Consider the following 16,372-nt stretch of genomic DNA (forward strand, 5'->3'; position numbering starts at 1 on the left):
AACTATACTCACTTAAATCGCATGCCATTTTCATCGAGTTGGTAATATTATTTTCACTGCGCAGCAACAATATAGGTACAAAACATTATTAAGTAGGTTTTCATAATCGAGTGTCATAACTTACATTTTAATTATCAGGCTCATAAAACGCCCAACTGTTAAGAATGATAATTTAATTACTTACTCGCTTGCTTATAGTATAATCTATTATAAACAACATATTATAATTTTATTAAGTACCTACTCCGATAGTTGAATATTATAAATTAACAAACAAAACACACTTTAATGGCATGTTTAACGATATCATTAATAGGTATGTGTATATTATCGTGATGACAGCTAGGGAAATAGATTTATTGGTAAGTATGACTATTAAACAAATAGAATTTTGATATTTTTTTAGTGAAAACCGTTAAGTAGAAAAAAAAACTTCATGTTTAATATAACATTTTTTTTTTTTGCAAGTTAACTTTTCGACAGTTTTACATTTATATGATATAAGAGAAAGTTTAAAAGCAAAAGTTTTTTAAAGTGTGTAGGCACTCACCCGTCCGTTGTAAAACGATGTAGTTTTCGGTTATCAGATATCTTAAAAACGTTGTATATAATAATTATAGCTGATTCGCTGATAAACTTTAAGTAAAAAATACAAATTATATTATAGGCTTTTAATCCTTTTTACGAGTTTAGCAGAATATATATAGGTTCTCGCTATCGTTTCACTCGCGTCCTGGAATAATAAATAATCATTTAAATTGCGAACTTACACCGAAAATCGAATATTCGATATATATGTATATATTTTTTTATTTATTAAAAATTAAGAAATATTGTATCAAAACGTTTGCAGTCCATTAGTTTCATCTTGTTGCTATAGTATAGTTTGATATGTTATTTTAGGATGAATTTGATCATCCTCAAATACTGTTCATACCAAATCGACTATAGATTTAACATTACCCTATACTTCTAGTGAATTCGTTCTGATCTAGAAAAATATGTCGTAACATTAAGATAGGACATAATTTATTTTGACTATCTTCTAAGTATTAACTCGTATATTATTGTTGTATATCCTTTAATTATTTAGAAATTAAGCATTATAAAATTGGTGGCACTATTGATTTTGTGAATTCAAAGCTAGTTAAATTTGAACGTAAATCATACAGTTAACTAGTTCTATATATTTTTTTTATTTTTATTACTGATGTATTTGTTTGATTATATTTTATGCTGAACAAAATTATCATTCGTTTAAATAAAATCAACATAAAGGAAATAATTATAATAGTATCTAAAAAATAATTTTAAATACAAATTTGTTGATCGAGATGTTTTGTATTGTAAAATTAATTTTCAAATCAATTTTTAAGTTTATTAATTCCTCAAATAATTAACTATTAATATTTGTTCACGTATTTTTTAAATGATTATAAGTGAATATAATATAAAACACGTTTTTAATAATTTTATCAACATTTCAAAAAAAGATAATATTACTCCCCACATCTGAATATTAATTTAATACATAGATCAGATTAGAACATAAATCGTTAAATGCATCTTTTCTTTTCAGTATAGTTAAATGGTTATGTTAAAATCTAGAAAATCTAAACAATCTAAAATTGTAATCTAAAAATTAATTTTTCAAATGTTTTTTTTATTATTATTATTATTTATTGTTCATATCATACAACTTTGTACCTTTGTACAACGGAGTAAATGGCTTAATTTTAATGATTAATAGGTACATTTATTTATCTAGTTTCGTATATCTTTGAGAAAGAAAATTAGATCGTTCAAAATATCCCGGAATATTATTTAATACATTTATAGGGTTGGGTGATAGACAGTCTTATTTCTTCGTATGATAGGCATTCTGAGAATGTGTGTTAAATAATTTATGTTTATCTTGTATTATCCATTAATTTTGATTGTAAAATGTATTGGAAACTTGAAAAAAATAACTATAGTTTGTAAAGCTAAATTTATTACGTTAGGATAACATTATAAGTTTTCCTAATAAATAATTCAAATATAAATTGTATTATGTTTATCTCGATTTTTTCGGAAATAACCGATAGCCCATACAGGTTTTTGGTATTTGTTATCAACAATAATAAAATATTCAAAAATCATTCCCTACAAACGTTTGTTTCAACATTCAATTACGCAATCCATTGTGTGTACATTTTCAGTGTTTGGAACACTCAACATTTAAAAATATGCTTTTTATCTAATAAATTAATTAGTACATAAAAATATTTTTATATCACAAGTAATATTTAGCTAATAATTTAAAAATAAAAATCATTAAATACAATTTTTCAATAAAATGTTATTATACATACCTGTAAATTTGCTTAAACTAATCTGTATAGTTAGTTACTAGAACTCTGTTTTTAAATTTGTTTTATGGGATTACATTTGTAGTTTTGTGGATTATACTGCCTGTTGGTTAATTTGAAGACCTAAATTATTTTGGTGCTTGAGACGCTCAAGCAGTAATTGCTTTGGTGGGAGAATATAACTATAGAAAGGAAAGTTAGGGGTCGTAATTTTACACTTAGGATACCTTATAATATTATGAATAAGAAAATTAAATTAATTAGTTATTTTTTACCAAGGTACGTACCTACACTATCGCGGTAACACTATAGCGACCGTAATATTATTGTGATTACTATAGGACATGGACGAACTATAATACTGTAAAAACTAGAAAAATGACATTAAAAAATAAAAATAAATTATAAAAGTAAAATAAAACAAAAAGTGAATCGTATAATTAATTATTTTTGTGCGTTTTATCTTTTGTTTGTGACATAATTTTAAAACTACCACACTGTACTATTACTATATACTTGTTTAAAACACAATTTTTGAGGTTAAGCTCAGTATTCCTATTAATTATTAGGGCTAGAAAGTTCTACGAGTTGCATATTGTTCGATTTATAACAGGCCACGCTAAAAATCCGAACTATACAATGGTGAGTTCAAAAATCAAAAATCAAAAATTCATAATATATTTTGCATATTTCGTCAATAATTTTAAACTAAAAGAAAGTGCATAATATTATTTAATATTTTCTAAAAACATTATTTATTTTTCCTTAACCTATATATTTTAAACAGTATATCTCGATATTATTTTACGTAGGTATTTGTCATCATCATTGCTGTTGAATATTAATTTGACAACAGCGGTGCGATATGAATTTAATATCTTGCCATCTTGCAGGATAGGTACAAATGCCATAGCACTTAATTGTTTAACTTGGAGGACAAACGTTGAACAATCTGCATTATATTTTTTATTTTATATAGTCTAGTTGAATGTACTTTACGCCACGATGCACATTTGCCAAAATGGAAAGAACATCCACTTATGAGAGCATTAGGAAAAAATGTGTTTGAACACCGAAATAAAAATGATCTATTAAAATAGATTTTGAGTTCAGATCGGGTTTTAATATAAGTAGTTGCCTTAAAACTCCACCGTAATAAGCTTGCTTTGTACGACCGGGTATTAATAATTAATATATACACTAATTGAATTACTAAGCTACGTGTATAACAATGGATTGTATATAACTGGGAAAATATTCATGATGGAACAGATTTATAAGTTCCGTTAACAAACCAGTCATCCATTTCCTAAAGCATATTTTAATTAGATTGGAAAGTAAAAATTAAAATGTTACTTTCACTATTACCCGTAGGCGGGCATTTGATTGAATTTTTAGGAGGCTATAATAATCCAATAATATATAAAAAAAAAAAAAACACTAAATAAAATATATTTAAAAATAATTAATAATTAAAAAAATTGTATTAAATCAAAAACATATCTGTATTTATCAGCAAAGAATTAATTGCTATTAATATTTGTGGACATATCTTTTTCAATATTTTACAGTATAGAGAGATCGCTAAACCTATCCTGAAACATCAATATCCTTAGCCAAGTTTTTATTTTTTTCATTCCACTGAAATTTCTTTCGCGAGTAGCTGAACTGATTGGTATCGTTTATACTATATTGTAAATAGTTTTTCTGCCTTTTTAATATTATCATCATAATTTTTTCATTTGAAACTTAAAAATACCTTTTTTTTAAACACATACTACACAATAAGAAATCGTGCGATTCATCATTTAACTTATATTTTGGGTTGTATAATATAATTGTTACCATTAGTTTTGAATTTTTATATTAACATATTTCAATTGTTAGTATTTTTAAATGCATTTAAATATAACAATAAATATTGTATTCGATTTTTTCGTATTATTTATAATATTAAAATGTTGTTTATATTTAAAAATAAGACATAATGATAATATTTGCTATTTTGTTTTGTTTTTATTTGTTATATATTTATTGTTATTTCATTAATAAATAATATATATATATATATATATAATATTAACCTATTCAATAACCATAATTATTTTTGGATTTCTTACTATTTTATTATTACACTATAACACGTCATGTGGTTGATCATTATACGTATAATTCATACCATTTTTACTACCTACAAGTCTCTTTTATCCATATTACTATTTAATTTTTTTTTTGTTCTTTTACATGTATATAACTATTAATTTGTTGTCCTTTTAATATTATTGTTAGCATATATTTTTGCATTTTCAATGTTTAATTATGTTTATTTGATTTTTTGGTATCATTATTTTGAATATTTTTTTTATGACGTACCTATATTATAATATGTAAATATGTCATTAAAACTAGTAATGTTTTGTTTTTGAACTATTTCATGTTCGTTTTAATTAATAATATACTTTGTTGTATTTTATATTTTCACGTGTACCTATGTCATTTTCACAATAGTTTTTTAATTTATTAATATTTTTCTAATATATTTTGACATATTTACATTATACCTACCTTTGTATAACTAGTTTATTTTTTCTGAAATCTTTCATATTTTTGTAGAATTATTATTATATTATTATATTATATTATTTTCATTATTATATATTTTTTCTTGCTTTATTATTTTTTGTTGTAATATATTTTTTGTGTATTACATTTATAGTATTATATTATTTTATTATTAGATGAGTATTATTTATATTTACCGGTTCTTTGAAAAAAATGAGTCTTCAATGTTTTTTTTCGTTATTACAATTTCAATCTTTTAAACTTTTTTTTATACCTAAATTGGAATTGACAAATTATTTTATTGTTTTTAAATAATCAATTATTAAACTTTACAATTAAATGTTTTAGTGGTATACTACAGTTGATTTCGTCGTTTCGTTACCTTTTCCAATGCTACAAGTGGAAGATTAAAATGCTTTTTGAATAGGTTGTTGAAATCGTTGATTAAAATAGTTAATTATTATAAGTTAATTTATTATTTGTCAGTGTAATTTTATTTTATAAGTGTAAGATATTAATACGAAAATTGTTTAATGCTCATGATTAGGACTAGGATTTCTATGCAGTAAAAAATTGTAAAATATGCATTTTATTTACCAAAATATGCAAAAACTATTTTTTTTTTAAATAATAGTTTATATTATTATTATTACATATACTATTATTATGTTTAGTTTTTTTTTAAATTTTAAAATGTGAACAAATGGCGATTAGATCGAAAAATAGATTTATGTTGACTGTAATATTAACATATTTTTTTTCTGTTTCATATTAACCGTTTATAATGCTGCACATTTTTAGAAGTGTTTTTAATGGATTCTTCTTTAGTATCAAGTTCATTTAAGTTTAGATAGGTAGTAAATTTATGATAATTGGACAAATAACACAATAATTATAGACATTCATTAAAAAAGACCATTTAAGATTAACAAGATTCTCAAAAATGTATATACATATATATATGCAATTATATGCTATGTTCAAAATATGCAAAAAAATTGTTCTATTTAATCGAGAATAAGGCAAATCGTGGACAAATATGACAACAAACAAATTTGGACTTAAGGAAAACAACATACAAGTGCATATAAGTCCTAGCCGTACTCATGATGATTTATAGTATTAAGTATATACTATTGTAATGTACAAAGAAATATATTTATGCAATAATTTACGATATTTTGTACTACATTAGATTAGTAGTTCATTGCATTTGTCAATACTACGTAAATTAATTTAGTTATTAGGTATTGTAATATTTATTCAAATTGTATACATAGATATGTATAATTACAGTGAGTGTGAGCAGTTCTGAACTCAATCATCAGTAGTGTTCGAATTAACGTGAACAATAATAAAGTGTTATGTGAATGAATATGGTAATAGACTAACAAATATTATTCACAAATAAATATAATAAGAATAATACGTACAAGAACCGTAGCGCTTGTGGCTCAACAATAATAATAACAAAGCCCATCAGTATAATATAATATTTAAATGATAATAATAATATTAATAATAATAATAATAATTAATAATACAATGTAGAAAAACGGTAACCACAAACAAAGAGCGCGCAGTATCGTTCGGTAACGTTCATAGTAAAAAGTTATTGCCTAAAACAGTAAAATCTATATAAAAAAAAACACATAAATATAGATTTCATTTGTGAATAAACTTGTCTGATACGATACGCAATACTCGCCTTGCCGGACATGTAGTCATGTCTGTATCCGGTCGCCGCTGATGTCGCACATCTACACCGTACCCGGAAATAGCTGTTCCGTTTCAACATTATAGTGACATTTTTTTTTCACGCAACTCACCTAGTACGATTTCCGACACGGATATATCACCATCACCTTTATCGATACCGTCCACCGCCTGCGACTATAATACTGCTAACCGTCATACCGCAGTCGTCCAAAACGCGTTTTTAAAGACGCCGATCTGGACGAGTGTCTCGCGCGTGGCGCGTTTACGTCTATGTCCGGAGAACGTGCGCGATTACTTGCGGGACGACACCGAGCAGCTTTCTTTGGCACGGCCTAATACATTCCGTGTTTCCGATTCATTGAATTAAACGTCGTGCACTCGTGTATAATGATCAGCACGCAATCAGTTACCGCGGATTATAAAATAATATACTTACTATAGTACTTATATTATTTAATCTATGGTTATACCGTGGCCAGCCAACCTGCAGCTTTTGGATTTTGCACCGTTTTGGACATTTTCCGTAGACCATTGATATAGGTACTAACTATATAATATACTGTAATATCATGAAATTCGCGTATTAAATTGAATATTTTATCCGAAAATACTTTAGATTTTAGATTTTAGATTTTTTTAAGCCGGTTTAATGACGTTTGTATTTAATATTATAAAAGTTCGTTTTATACTTTTAAAATTTCAATCAATCGAGTCAACTATTTATATCAATATAAATATTTTAAATTACTTTAAATTTTAACTATTATTGTTTAACCATTGATTATAAATACTACAAATTGTTCACACTTTCACAGGATGGTTTTTCGGCAGCCCACAATAAAACTTAAGGTATAGATGACGATGAAAACCAACAATACTAATAAATTCTTATTTAGTATTTATAATCAATGCTAATACTATTGCAATGTTTAGCAACGTACGTTAAAGGGCACGCAGCGGAAACGCGTAAGGTTTTTCTGTTTTACATCTCTACACATTTACAATTTTTGCACTATTATAAAAATTATCTGACAAGACCACCGTAACTATTATAGGTATATTATTTATTATTATTATCATCTTTGTCTTGCGTGATTAGTAGAGACTACATAATTAGTACATAAATAGTAAGAGCTAAGTCCTAAGACTATAATAATAATAATTTTGTCTTATAATACTAAACTAAAAAAACAATTTGTTTCAATGCCATATAATATTGTTATTATATAACTTTTTTTTTTTTAGATATTTTGGTGATTAAGGCTATACTGTCAATTATTCTTCTATATCACTACATCAGTTAAGCCGATAGCTTAGTCCCGTTTCCAAAATCCGAATGCGTTATAGATAAAAGTAATATACTAACATACTAATATCGCAAACCCAAATACACAATACTGTATATATAAATATGTAATATAATGTATGTACGTCCGTGGTATTAGTGCATTGCCAATACAAACTCATTAAACTCATTCTTATAAACACAAAATACACTTAAAATAATATTTTTAGCTCAAAGTAAGCTGAGGGTGCTAATTTAAGACTTAGGGGTTCCATTGGCACCTCTGTATAGTCGCCAATACTATTATCACTATCATATGCCAAAAAAAAAAAAAAAAATCGTTTTTGTTAGTTAATTTATATGTTTCGGGTATAATTAGGTCTTTGGTATTACTTGGATTAATTGGAAAATTTTCTTCTATTATTTACTCGAGTCCGTTGAATAGTCCTTTACAAAGATTTTATGATTGGTAAATGTCCAATTATCGAAACAAAAGCTTGACCTAAAACATTATAAATAATATTTCTTGCAGAAGTTTGTTTGTTTATAGCAGTATCCTTCATAGTAATAACCAGTTTTTTATCCTCGATTTTAGCTAAGTTTAGAACATGTGATGAATGATCGATTTATTTTAAGATTGCTCTTATGGAGAAAAAATATATTGTTTTTTATGGAATGCGGTTTTACGGTTTGAAATACAGTCTACTTCAAAATAATTAATTAATATTATTTATTTTTATACATTTTGTATACAAATTTAAGTAATTACCTGTTTCATATTTTATTGTTGTGTGACAACGAATTTTACATGACAACTTGTTATTACTCGATACAACGTTATACTTTGATTCGTATACACATCATGGATACCATATAAAAATCCTTTATTTATAAGCATATTTACGTCTTTTTGGGCCTTTTTATCAATGCAAGTGGCTTCATTTATTTATTTTTTTACGTTGTCTTATACACGTTCACATACGGTTACGTGTTATCTCGCACTAAAATCTAAAGAACGGATATTACGCTATTTGCATCACAATAATTATTCATACCTATCTGATAAATTGTTGAGAGCTGATTAGGACATTCGTTTATTCGTGGACTAGTTGTTTGCTAATTATATTCTATTCTATTCTATTCTAAAATATTATAGATTATTATTTATTTTTACCAGACGTTTTTGAAAACTATGAAACTAAAATTTTAATATAAAATTAAAAATATATATTTTTTTGACTAGACGCTTTTATAGCCGGATATTTTTGGTACAAGTTTTTTTTTTTGAACAGAACCAAGTTTCGCAGATTAATTTTTACCGAACCAAATGATGGGTCACCGCATTTAATTTATATTGCGCTAATATGCTAACATTTTATTTTATCGTCCATAAGTTACTGACTTATCTTAATTTTTTTAATTGTTTATTACTTTATTAGCTAGTACATCATTTATACACGATTTATGTTTTGCAATATATTTTTTTTCGAAATTTTAAATAATTGTTTTGCAATACATATTTTACAATACGTTTGAGCACATTTTGCCTACTTTAACTGCTTTAACTTCCAAGCCCTTGTAATATATAATAATTATAAAATATATTAATCATATTATTACATATAAGTTAAACAATATTTTCCATAATTGAACCGTATTATATACGATTACTCCAATGGAAAATTGTTGAGACGTTTTGTAATATAATTATATAATATTAATAGCGTACGGTCGATTTAAACAATTAATTTAATATGTTGTTTTGCTGTGAACAATTCTTTAGGTTCCTACATTTTTAACAGATGGAAAAATTGTATTTTCTAACTTAATCAATTGTGCGTAGACTGCATGTATAATTGATGATCTTGATTACGAAATTATATTTACAGAGCTCATTTCGTTTTTATATTATAATATAACATTTCAAAAAGTTAAAATGACTATTTTGCTATTGTTTTACCAGGTTGTATATTTTGAATTATTTAACCCTGGTTGGATTTACAAGACAACAGTCATAATGTTATTAAAATATGTTTAACGAATATGAAACAACAAAAGAATATAAATAATATAAAAAATAAGGTTAAATTTGAAATTGTATTGTATTGTTTTACCTATTTGAATTATACTTGAAATTAATAGTATTTTTATACTCTATGCGGTCTAACACAATAATGTAATATATTCATAGATATTTACAAAAACAATTATTAGGAACATATTATTATTATGTAGTTATAGTTTTTATTCAACTGCTCAGATAGAATAAAAAAAAAATATACCACGTCAAATGTCAATATATACCGTAGCGTCAATATATATATATATATATAATTTTTTTTTTGATCATTGATTATTGTTTTCTATTCAATAGGCTATAAAAGAAATACGTTCTTCGTCCATACATACTATATTGTTTCTTCTCCGTAATGTTTTATTTTAAAAAAATACACGTAAAATAATAACTGTTTTGTGTTAAAAGGTTTTCATCACGAAAAAAATAATAACAATGTATATATTATAATATGCATATTATTTCAACGAGATGTAATAATAACTGCCATTAACAACACAAATAACAAACTCTCTGACATTTTAGTTAAAACCGTTTTTTTTGTATCGTATTTATTATAACGCCCTTTATATTGACTTGTTAAAGCCCGATAAGACGTCCGATGTTATATTATTTACAATATAACGTCCATAGTCTGTTTTCAACAAATTCATATTTTTTTTTTTTCATACTGAATAATAATAAATCCCCGTCGAGTTTAACTTTCTTATGTTGGGTCAAGTTTGAGAACCAATATTATGATTAGTTAAAATGTCTGAATACTGAGTAGAAATTTAGACATTTCTGCAGTAAAAAAAAAAAAGTGACAAAAGAAATTGGAGTTTTGTTTCAAGTTAATTTATTTTTATTAAGGTGATGAAAAATGATCAAAATGTTTTATCTGTTCAATATACTTAAAACTTATTTTATAGTCAAGAATATTAAACACGCACGTAATGTAGATAATGTTTTAATACAAAAAATAGAATTTTTTTTCTGAATTATATTGTATTTTAAACTTTAAAGGATAATACATTCTATGAAAACGACTGAAAATACAAAAAGATAAACGGAGACTTATTTATTATTTTATTATTCATATTATCACTCACAGTTGACCTTTAATACAAATCCAATGTATTCTTGAATTTTTCACTCAGAAATATTTGTTGAAAATTTATTTATTTATAAATTTATTTTAATAAGTATAGTTTTTAGTATTCATAGTGCTCTCTCTCGCGTATTGTGTAGGTATTAGTCTACTAAATACATCAGTTATTTTATATACACGATTTATGTTATATTTATAATATATTTAATATATTTAAATATTAAATATTATATGAATATATTTTTTATAATTAAAAACAAATATACAAATACTTGATTACAACATATTAAGTTCCAATGCAATATATTATGCTAATAGTTAATACCTACACGAAATTTAAAAGATATAATAATTTGTAAGTTCCTACATAACTACAGAAATATAAGTACAAGTCCCAACTGAAAAACACAAGAACTATATTAGTTCCTACACAAAAAAAAAGCTACGTAAGTTCTTATTTTTAATAAACTTAAAAATTAATTTATGATTCTCTCTTGGAAATAAACAAGTACAGTTTCTCACGAAACAACTGTTATATTTTTTATTTTTTTTTTATTATTATTATGTAGTTATAATTCTATAATTTAAAGTTTTATTAACTAAACTCCTAGTCAGTAATCATAACATTGTTTTTTTTTTAAATTAAATTAATAAAAAAAAAAATAGAAAATAGTTTATAAATAAATTGGCAACAAATAAACTATAGTTCTAAGTGTAAATTAAATAGCCAAGTGAAAAAGAAATCTATTATTTGATAACATTTTAAAGTTTTTTTTTTTTTTATTCGCTGCAATACATATATTGTATGGTTTTGAAACAATTTTGAAATGTGTGTCAATTACTGCCAATACTAATACTTCAATTTGGAAAATTTGCTTTTCTTTAGAATATATCTAATATTTACAATCTTCTTTGGTCGGTTTATGTATCTCTTTTGAATTTAAAGTTGCCCATATCACATAATAAGTTTCCTTTACGATTACTTCAAATCTACCTTTTTCCGCATACAAATCAAATTTGAATGCAGCAAAGAAGTACCAGTTGATAAGTATCTAATAAATACGAAAAAAATAATACGTACATTTTGAACACACATGTCATGTCCTACCTAACCATAATAATTGTTGAGACAAAAAATGAATCTAGCTAAAATCTCTCCTATCATAAAAAACACATTTTGATAGAATACTTTTACTATGAATGTTGTTTATTTAATTATATTCAATAATCAATAATATCTAACTAAAATCCAATTTACAGTATAATAATATTTTTAAATTATAATAAAATAACTAAAATCGTTATTCTTATGGCAGTCCACAAATAACACGCAGACCTATTTTATATCATACAAATTTTATTTTTGGATTTTTATTTGTGTGGATTCCACGAAAATGTGTAAAAAAATAAAAAATAAAATTCTATAAGCTATTCCTAAGTCATTATGTCGGCGCGATGAAAATAGATACAAAATCAACGTAATAAATAATTTATTAGATAATAAACGAACGGGTAATTCGTTCCTTAAAAATTTTACGGAACAAACTTACAGATTTTTATTATACAGTAGCCTGTAGGGCTGAACAGATAGAGTTTTCGATGTTATTTTTAAAGCACCCTAAAAAACTGTATAGGTCTTTGTGTATTATACTATAAAGAGTCAAACTTTTTAACTTTTACGTTTGTTTAAAATGTTTGTATTTTTTTATTGCCTAGCCTTTTATAGTTGTCTCTATTAATAATCGATGTAATATTAAAGTGAAATAATAAAGTATTTAGTATTATCGTGTTTATTTATTTTACCGAACATTTTTTTACGGTTACAATGGAAACAAAACATAAACACATTTTAAACATTAATTATGACAACACATTAATTGCCTGTATTAAATAAAAATACACACGGAAGTAAATTTTTTAACGAAACGATAAATTTATTTTTCATAATCATGAATTAACTCTATATAATAGTATATACCTATTATAGTATAATATTATAATAACATCATAGAAATATAATTGTACTTAGTTACTTAATATAACTTTGTATACAACAAATAATAATCTATTCTTAGTTATTGTTATTAATTATTAACCTAAATGACACGTATTACAATAGCTAGTGATTATTATGTTAGGTAATAAAAATCACTAGTAATAAAATTATGATCATATTTAACATAATATTATTGTGCACCATAGGGAAAATTTGCGAAATTCTGATATAAATACATACGTATTGTTTCAATATATTATTAAAAAAAAATATATTTATATAATATATAGCCTTATCTATAATATTATAATAGTTATTACTTATTATTTAATCTTTATAATATTTATTCATTTACGAGTATATTGATGAACCCATTAAAATAATATAGTTTTTATAGTTTATGCATTTGTAGTCTTGTATGATGATATTATGAGTATAAAATGAAGTTTTCTTTTCTTTTATTTTTATCATGGATGTTAACAACAACTATAATTAATTATTTTTATCCGTATTATCTAAGAATTTGTGTTCATAACATATTTTCAATTTGGTCTATCTATTCGCGGTTATTCATTGTTATGCACGTGAATGTAAAAGAAATATGCCAAATATTATAATATCTGTTTCTTAAATTAATAAACAAGTTCCTTAACAATATACTTTATACGGTGTAGGATATTTGACATTAATTATATTATGTAATATAACATTTTCTTATACGCTGAAGGTATATCGTATAATTTTGAATATCAGCTAAACCCATTGAATAAATAGCTTGATTTTTTCTCTTTTCCTATGTTGTATTACTCTAAGGTGTAAACCTGATGATATCCATCACGCCGTACAATAAACAATAATATCTATGGTGACATGATTTATTGGACAACTGTAAGTTCAGTTTTGGTTTGTTGTTAAATTAATTTACTCAGTGGCAATTGTTTAATATTACAAGTAACGGCGTGCACCTGCATATATACCTATATACACTGGGACGTTTTTCAATTTGGAATTCGTGTAAAAAGGAATGATGCTCAAATTATATTTAAAATAAATGAAATTAGGTATTGTAAATTATCGTCCTAATTTTTGTTCACACCCGAAGCTATACTGTTGAAAAGGTACCATTATAATGTAATTTATTGTTAATTGTATAATCCTGCAGAAAAATAAGTGCAGACATACGCGTATAGTATATGATAAAAAAAAACATATCATAACATCGACGTATTCTATATTATTATATGACGTATATAGTATGTTTGCAAACTAGTTCAAATAGTTTTTTAATTAAAACCCAAATATCAACGAATAAAAATAATTCTATTAAAGTCCATTACAATAATTTTTTATGTAATTTAAAACGAGTTGAATATTTAAAAAATTAAAAATGTAATGTTGAACTCATTAAAGGATTCGACAATTCGTAAATTATGTTATTCTATTATTTAACAAATACATAGAAGTTATTGTCAATCAATTGTAATATAATAAGCTTTTATAATTGTGTACATTATGAGTTATGACAGGTCGTTGAATAATTAAATGAATAATAATATGGTTTTATTTTATTTTCTAGGTCGATGGAAATCTGGATTCTACACTAAAATGTGAGTTATTTATTTTTACAAAATCTAAATTTAATATTAATTATCTATTGGAAACGTTTTATACAAATCAAACGACTTCTATAGTACATACAAATAATATGAATTATTATGATATAGCACTTAATATTATTACCTAAGCTCCAAGCAAATGAAACAATTTCAATTATCAGAAATCTATGTACATCCAAGAATACCTAGTATAGTCATTATATTTCCAAGAGTTTTCACTGAATCAAGTTTTAAGAAATTAAAAAAAAAAAAAGTCAATTTTAAAACTAATATAGCAAACGTGAAACGATAATAGTTTTATCTACAGAAAGTGGCTGTTATCAAAAAGGTTGAGGAAATGCACGGTGCAACGGCATTATTATGATGAACATTATAATATCATCACAATGGTAGTATGTGAAATGTGAACACTGGATGAACCCTATAGTAATAAAATTGGTACAGTGTATAATATTATGTGTACGAAACGCATTTACATCGTAAATTATTTAGTTCAGACGTCAAGGCGGCGAATTTTCAGTTTTTTCGTTCGTCATAAATCCCGGACGGACACCACGCCGTGCCCTTTCTAGACGCGTCCAAACATGTTGCAATAACCCAAAGGCACAAACCCGATCAATTCGAACGAATCAATACCAATCGAGTTTGCTGTCGACGTTTTTTCTACATCCACCGAAATTCGCTTTACCGCCGAACTCTCTGTTCCTCCCCGCCGACTGTGTACAACATAATATCTATGTATGCGTATAAAAAAATACCTCAATCGTAAATCGTTTTCCGTTGCTGTACCGAGTCCCTCCCTGCCCCCCGGCTCATCTGCTCTATTGCACGTCCGTCTGTACAACGTACAATGTCGTTATCGCATCAAACGGACAAACATATCATTCGTGTCTCCGATACGACGAGCCGTCGTCGTTGAAATGCAAAATACTGCTACCAGACGTTTCTCAGTCGAAATCCCATCCGCATAAATTATTATTGCTATAATATGACTTTGCTATGGTTTTTGAATCATGCACGTACCACTCCGATAATACGACTGTATAGGTAGTAGTTGTTTTTTGTATTTTTACAGACCAAGACATAAGCTGCTTTAAGAGACTAAAACATAGTCAAATCTGCAGTCGTTAACGAAACGTGTGATTGAATTATTGCAGTTTACCGTTCTACACGTGTTCACTAAACTTTTTTTGTCGTTTTTTATATTAAAGCGAATAAATTATGAAAGTAATAATTATTATCCAAAATACAAAACCAAAAGTGGTAACGTTATATACATTATCTCTCTTCGGATTTTTCATTCCAAAGCCAGTTATATTATTATGTATTTCTTTGTATTAATATTGACTTGAGAGTTGAGAGGAATAATTACGGTTGCCATTTCAATGTGTTGACTGTTTTTTACATCGTAAAAAAAAAAACCATTAATAATATGCTCTGTTGATTTTAACTAGGTATAATGCTCATTTTAGTTTTGATAAAACGAAAAAAATACTCAAGTGGTTCAATTTTGTTTGAAAAGTTTCAGTCAAGTTCATAGTTTGTGTCCTGTTTAAGGCGAAATATTGTTTAGTGCGTTGTGTGTATACATTATAGGTAGGTACATATAATTTAGTCCAATGTAATTTGGCCTTTAAATTAATAACCGACATGTCGAGTTGGTAAGTTTAAAGACGGAG

General features: G+C 25.5%; 1 protein-coding gene across 3 annotated transcripts in view; it reads left to right on the forward strand.

Moving 5' to 3' along the window:
* Window positions 1-16,372, forward strand: part of LOC132921626 (cell adhesion molecule 3-like) — a 410,858-nt gene that overhangs the window by 59,615 nt on the left and 334,871 nt on the right. For all 3 annotated transcript variants that reach the window (XM_060984754.1, XM_060984756.1, XM_060984755.1), the window contains exon 2: window positions 14,654-14,684. The gene's annotated coding sequence lies outside the window, so the exon portion shown is untranslated. The remainder of the gene's footprint in view (window positions 1-14,653; window positions 14,685-16,372) is intronic.

This window comes from Rhopalosiphum padi, chromosome 2 (assembly GCF_020882245.1).
Source record: "Rhopalosiphum padi isolate XX-2018 chromosome 2, ASM2088224v1, whole genome shotgun sequence".
NCBI lineage: Eukaryota > Metazoa > Arthropoda > Insecta > Hemiptera > Aphididae > Rhopalosiphum > Rhopalosiphum padi.